The sequence below is a fragment of the Mustelus asterias genome, chromosome 21, assembly GCF_964213995.1.
Source record: "Mustelus asterias chromosome 21, sMusAst1.hap1.1, whole genome shotgun sequence".
Lineage (NCBI taxonomy): Eukaryota > Metazoa > Chordata > Chondrichthyes > Carcharhiniformes > Triakidae > Mustelus > Mustelus asterias.
The window spans coordinates 62,695,869-62,703,382 of record NC_135821.1 but is presented as its reverse complement, the minus strand read 5'-3'; positions in this window follow the sequence as shown (position 1 = coordinate 62,703,382).

Sequence of the window (7,514 nt, the reverse complement as noted above, 5' to 3'; positions counted from 1 at the left end):
TGTCAAATACCCTTCAATGTTCAGGTCTCAGCCTTGGTCATTTTCCCAACCATGGTCTCTGGAATGGCTAATAGGTCATACATATCTATTTCTATCTGTGGGAACAATTCATCCATTTTGTTAGGAAATCTGCAACACATTTAGATAGAGAGCCTTGACCATGTCTGTAATCTCTGGCTTTATCTGCTGATGCACTCTTAAATTTGTATGGAATGATTAGTGGGTTTGATAGGGTAAATAGGTGCTGGGACTCATGAAAAAGAGGACATAATCCTCAAATTAAAAGTGAAATTAGAAAGCACTTTTTCTCACAAAGGATAGTGGAAATCTAGAACACACTTTCTCTAAAGGCTACGGGAACCAATTGAAATTTTTAAGATTGAGAGTGATAGATTTTTGTTAGGTAAGGGCATCAAAGGATATGGATGGATTGGAGCTACAGATCAGCTGTGATCTTAAAGAAGAGATACAGGCTCACGCAGCTGAATGCCCTCCTCTTGTTCCTATGTTTCTAATGGTTAAGTAAGACCATAGTAAGTGGCACGGTGGCACAATGGTTAGCACTGCTGCCTCACAGCATCAGGGACCTGCATTCAATTCTGGCCTCAGGTGACTGTCTGTGTGGAGCTTGCACGTTCTCCCTGTGTCTGTGCTCGCTTCCTCCGGGTGCTCCGGTTTCCTCCCACAGTCCAAAGATGTGTGTGTTAGGTTGATTGGCTATGCTAAATTGTCCCTCACTGTCAGGTGGATTAGCAGGGTAAATACGTGGGGTTTTTGGGGACAGAGCCGAGGTGGGATTGTGGTCGATGCAGGCTCGATGAGCCGAATGGCCTCCTTCTGCACTGTAGGGATTCTATGATTCTTCCGTGATTCAATATCATTGAATGACACTGTATCCTCAAAGGTTTGCTTTTAGTTCAAAATATTTTGCTTATTATTGGGCTCTTTTTTAAAACCTAATCCTAATTTAAAAACCTAATTGTTTTAAAACCTAATCCTCAATAACAGTCCAGTAGTGTACGGCAATGGCCCATGAGGACACTTCAAAATGTGTATCCTCAATTAACTGTTTTAGCAAACACAGCTTTTGAATAAAGTGTTGAGAATCTTACGGAAAATATATACTGAAAAAACATGTAACATTGTCAGTGAGTTAATTAAGGTCAAATTCCCCAATAGTTCAGTTCCGTACTAAGCAATGACCTAAATATCTGACGAACTCTGCAGAGACAGAGTTAGTAAAGAGGTAGTGTGTGTCTTTTTGTGATGTTAACTCAGACATGGCTGAGAACAGCTGATTACCTTTCCCAGACTGACAAAACCACAGCAAAATGCTTAACTCCTATCTGCCCTCTGACATAGCCTAGCAAGCCACGCAGTTGTACTAAAACCACTATGACAAAGTAACCCTTATCACACTGACTGCAATGGTTCAAGGAGGGGGCTCGCCGCCATCTTCTCAAGATACAGGATCATTAGGGATGGATAATAAATGCTGGCCTAATAAACAATACCCATAATTCATGAACAAATAAAAAAGAGTGGAAAAGAGTGGAAATTCTTTTAAACTAAATTTCTGAGGGTTTAAGCTGATGCAAGCCCTCTAACCTCAACTACTCCTATTTACATAACCAGTAAAATAAAAGTGGAATGCTTATTAATTGTACCTGCGCTTAATGTGACCAGATATATAAGTCAACACGGCTCTGAATGCAAGCGTACGACACAATGATACTCTTTATAAAGGCGGAAACTCTTCAAATGTTGATAACAGAAGAGGCAGCAATCATATATCAAACATACAGTGGTTAATAGGTGCTCTATTAAAATAAGCTGCTTTAGTAAGCTATCGAAAACATAACTATCATGAGACTTGAGACTACCCTTTCCTGGCAACAGCTCCTTCATCATAGTTCCTCCTGATGCGACTTCACAGCTAGGGGTTGTAGCCTTTGGCCTGATTATAAATGCACAGGATTTAGAAGTTAATAAATTCAACTTTGGAGCTATTTTAAGGGTCACCTTGACTCAGTGGCGTCACTCTCTCTTCTGAGCTAGAAGGATGTAGGTTTAAACCCCATTTAAAAACTTTAAGTATGTAGTCGAGGCTGACGTTTCAGTGCAGTGCTTGGGAAGTGCTGCACAGTCAAAGGTGCTGTATTTCAGATGAGATGTTGAACCGAGATCTCCATCTGGCAGTTAGGATAGATGTAAAATATACCATGGCACCATTTGAAGCGGTAGGAGCTAGTGCTGGTCAAAATTTAACGCTCTACTAGCAATGTGAAAAGAAACACAGGTTATTTATCTCATCGTTGTTTAGGGGATCTTGCAATGTGCAAGTTGTCAACTGGCTTTGAGCAACAAACATGTAAAACTGTGAAGCATTGAGTATCTGAAACTTTGAAAAAATTCATTCTGAGGATATAGGTGTTACTAGCAAGGTTCACATTTATTGCCATAAACTAGTTGCAGATACAACAGTGACTTTTAAGGGGTGTCAGGACAAATACATGAATAGGATGGAAATAGAGCGATATGGTCCCCAGAAGGGTAGGGGAGTTTAGTTCAGATAGGCAGCATGGTCAGTGCAGACTTGGAGGACCGAAAGGCCTGTTCCTGTGCTGTAATTTTCTTTGTTCTTTGTTCTAGTTGCTCTTAAGAAGGTGGTAGTGAGCCTTCCTCATAAACCATTACAGTCTTGCGGTGAAGGAATTCCCACAGTGCTGGTAGGTAAGAAGTTCCAGAATTTTGATCCAGTGTCAATGAAGAAACAGAGTTATGTTCGGGATGGAGGGTAACTTGGAGAGGAACGTGGAAATATGGTGGTGCCCCTTTGCAGGACTTGTCCTTCTAGGTGGCGGAAGTCGCAGGTTTGAGAGGTATTGTCAAAAAAAGCCTTGGCAAGTTACTGCAGTGCAGTTATTGCACATCAGAGCAACTGTAAACTAGTGGTGAAGCAAGTGGATGTTTAAATCAAATAATGGGGGTGAAATAGAAATGCAAATACATCTTTTTGTAGGGACAGTGCTTTCACCATGATCATAATCTACACCACTTTGTGGGATTGATAGTGGCCAATGGGGAAGGCAAACTGAATATTCAATGAGAGGATATTGCAGAGGGTGGGATTCAAAATGTGGGTTCCACCAGAAGCAAACATTATTTGGAAGAAAAGCACTCCAAAGGAGAAAGGAACTGAAATCCCCTGTCTCTAATTTGCTAACAACATCACTCTGAAGCAGACAAATAGTTTCCGGAAAATCTTTTCCGGTTTTAGAATAATGTTGTTAGCAAATTTGAGATGACAGTCATTGATCTAAAGGGGCACGATCAAATAAATTAAGCTTTTATCCAAATATTGTCCTCTGATAGCAGGTCAGATGTAATTCAATTATCTACTTCTACTAGTTGATTTCTGACAGTATTGAACACAAGGAGTCAAGACCACACATTGTCTCAAGGTGAAGTGAGAGAATAACAACTAGGGCCGGCAGACATCATTCAGACCCCATCAAGCACCTAGAAATTAACAGGGATGGAGTTTTGGTTTCCCTGCATTCAGTGGGGTTTTAACCCCAAGTCAATGTGGTCGATTAGCTTGGCTTCCAATGAAGCACATAATACTCTGGAGCAGGGAGGGCTGATGCAGGATTCTGGGGAAAGGGTCCAATCCCTGAATCAGTGTGGGCCTCTAATTCTGAGGCAAACCTAATCTCTCATCCCTGTGGGTCGGATCCCAGGCCCTAAGGGTTTTTGAATTGGTGATCTGGGGGCGTGGGTGGGTGTGGGGGTGAATTTGGGGTGGGGATAGGGGAAGAACCCTTGCTCCTCCTGGCTCACAAGCAGTGCTTTAATCCTTCTCATGTTGTTCTTGTTATATTCAATTGCCGAATTTGCTGAGACCTGCGAGACCCAGCTACCCACTGTTGAATCAAAGGCTCCCAGCCTTTGATTATTAAAATATTTAAATTGTTAACCCACCTCCTAGGAGAAGGTTAGTAACTCCCCCCTGCTTCCATTAAATCCAGGATTAAATGGTTTGGAGGTGAATTAAATTTCCAATTTTAAAATTTTAACATCCGATCTCTTCCCAACTCAGCAAGACTGTGGGATGTTAAAATTGGCATTCTACTTTTATTTTTATATTTCATTTCAAATTACTTTGCGATATTGAGGCTTTAGAAAATATTCAATGGAGAAACACAGGAAAGATTTTCAATTTAAAAAATATTAGCTATCCAGTTAGGTTTGAAGAACTGGGTCTCTAAATTTTAGAAAAACACAGACTAGGATATGATTTGATTAGGGGCGATAAAATAATGAAGGGACTAAACTGAATGCACAGTGTCAAATTATGTCAATTTGATAGACTGGGGAGGTCATGCATATAAATGACGCAAGGGAAAAACTAGGTTAGATGTTGGGCGGTTCTGCTTTTCTCTGAGAATCGCAGTTTTTTGGAACAATGTGTTGGCTTGTGTGATGAATGTTCATTCGCTGTGACAGATGGACCTGTTTCTGGCTGGGGCAGAAATCACCTCGCACAAATGTTACCTACCAAATAATGTAAGTCATGGTCAATTGGCATTCTTGGACGAGTTTTGTTTGTTTTTTCCTCTCTCTAATTGGCATGCGTTTTTGATCTAGAGGAGACGTTAATGGCCCCCAGTAAGGCATTACTACTGGAAGGGACAGGATAAATGGACCAACTCGTCTTTCCTGTCCCAACGCTTGTGCATGTTTGTATGACCACAATTACAATGGAAACTGTGTTATTACACCCTATCACCAGGGGTGGCAATGTAGTGCTCAATGTTGGGGGAGGGGCAGGTACAGCACACTGACATATTTGCACAGTTAGAAATATGGACGCAGGTATTTATTTTTGAAAAAAATTAGAGGAGGTGATTACAAAAGTAACATTCTTTATGCATTTTGGGGATAGCTCAAACATAGTGTTTTTTGCTTCTGTGGCAGAAGGTGGGTTCAAGTCCAACTCCAGAGGCTTCAGTATAATATTTGAGCTGACACTTCAGTACAGCCATTACAATTTTGGATGTGCTGTCTTTTCTCTGCCCTCTCAGACAAACATCACATATCTTATGGCATCATTGGGAGAAGAATTGGGGAGATCTCCTCGGTATTCTGACCGATATTGTTTTATTTCTCAGCCCACATTAATAATTTTCTGGTAATTACCACACGGCAGTTTGTGGGAGCTTGCAACTACATTCCTTACATCAGGTCCATGGCCACACTCTGAAAGCACTTTGTTGGTTGCAAGGCATTTTGTGTAAAAGGCGCTATAGAAATGCAAGTCTTTATTTGTCGGTTTATAATTCCTGTTGTGGATTTTGTTATCTCCAGGGTGAATACTCTTATTCTTATAAAAGTAAAATATTGCAGATGCTGGAAATCTGAAGTGAAAACGGAAAAGGCTAGAAAAGCTCGTCAGGTCTGGCAGCATCAACGGAGAGAGAAACAGAGTTAACACTTGGGGTTTGTATAGCTCTGAAGAAGAGTCACACGGACATGAAGTTTTAACTGTTTCTCTCTCCACAGATGCTGCCAGACCTGCTGAACTTTTCCAGTGTTTTCAGTTTTTAATATTCTTATTATTACTGTCTTGAAGATGATTTGATTCATGTATTGGCTCTGTGTCTGAAGGTGAAGTGACTGAATCAATTAGAGATCCCATGGATTTAACAGATGCAAATTTGGCTCAAGTTTTTTTTAAAGTTTATTTATTATTGTCACAAGTAGGCTTACATTAACACTGCATTGAAGTTACTGTGAAAATAAGGAATGTACCAAGGCGTCACGGTGGCACAGTGGTTAGCAGCGCCAGGGACCTGGGTTTGATTCCCAGCTTGGGTCATTGTCTGTGCCCACAGAATCCCTACAGTGCAGGATGAGGCTATTCAGCCCATCAAGCCTGCACCAACAACAATCCCACACAGGTCCTATCCCCGTAACCCCATGTATTTACCCTGCCATACCCTGACATTAAGGGACAATTTAGCATGGCCAATTGATCTAAACTGAACATCTTTGGAGCACGGGAGGAAACCGGAGCACTTGGAGGAAACCCATGCAGACGCTGGGAGAATGTGCAAACTCCACACAAAGAATCACCCAAGGCTGGAATTGAACCCGGGTCCCTGGTGCTGTGAGGCAGCAGTGCTAACCACTGTGCCACTGTGCCGCCCCCCCCCCCCCTCTTCTCTATTAACTCATTCGGATCTACAACCCTCCTGGATGCCCGACATCCCCAGCCCTCCACGCACCCCCACCCCCTCCCCGCCAGTACTTCTTTAATTCCAGCTCTTCTTCTGAGTCTCTGCCATCAAAAGCTTAGGTCCAAAGTTCTGAAATTGCCTCTGAACTCTCTCCAAATTCCCAAGACTCTCCTCCTTTCAGATACTTCTTAAAACTTTGGCCAAACTCTTGGTCATCTGCCCTAATCTTTCCTTACACGGCTCAATGCCAAATTTGGACAAACTTTGTTTGCTAATCGCTGCTGTGGGGCATGTTCAGGGCATTCTATTACATTAAAGGCAGCAGCCATATAAAGGTGTTGTTCACCCTTTCACTAATGAATATGTTTGTCAAATGGTTGGGTCAGATTTACCGACTGTTTATTAAGGATCAAAATGGTGGCCCAACATTGAAGAATTTGTGGTGAAATCCCCAAAGCCAAACAAATTTCTATATTGGTCAGGTGTTCATCTTACAATTAGGTACTTTTCAAATTGTCCAGTGGCTGAAGAGAGGTCAATCTGGGGCAATTGGCTCTCCACCCAAATATTGACCAACTCCTGGGGCCCCCTGAATAATCCTGAGTAATGACAGCAGATACTGACAAGCTCCCAAAGACCCTCTGCAAATATTTATACCCACCCAAGTGTTTTATTTAATTCATTCGTGGGATATGGGTGTCGCTGGTTGGTCCAGCATTTATTGCCCATCCTTAGAAGGTGGTGGTGATCTGCTTTCTTGAACCAGCTGATACAACTGAGTGGCTTGCTAGGCCATTTCAGAGGGCAGTTGAGAGTCAACCACATTGCTGTGGCTCCGGAGTAATGCTGCTTCGAAATTTCCTTTGTGCGGGCTATAAATTCCTCTGAATGTCACCATTTTTTTGTCCATTGGCGTTTTACAATTTGAAAGTCAAGACTTACATTTTGTTTTGCCGAATTGTGTCCCGGTTGTGAAGCGGGTCCAATGCGCGGCACCTTGCGGATTGGTGCAGAGCCGCACGTCTCAGCATCTTGGAGGAATTCCCCCCACCCCCAGCGACTTGGTGGCGGATTCGAGGTGGGGAGGCTCCGAACTGTGTCAGGACAGATCGCGCCAGGCATTGCTGCCGGCGGGGAACCTTCCCAGGGGCGGGGTGCCCACTCCAGGGGTACCGCCAGTCAAATGCCTCTTTGCAAGGGGGCAGCCAAAGGTCCCATACTGTTAGAAGAAGGCTGAAGTATTCACAGTCCCGGTCCAATTTAACAGAGGGG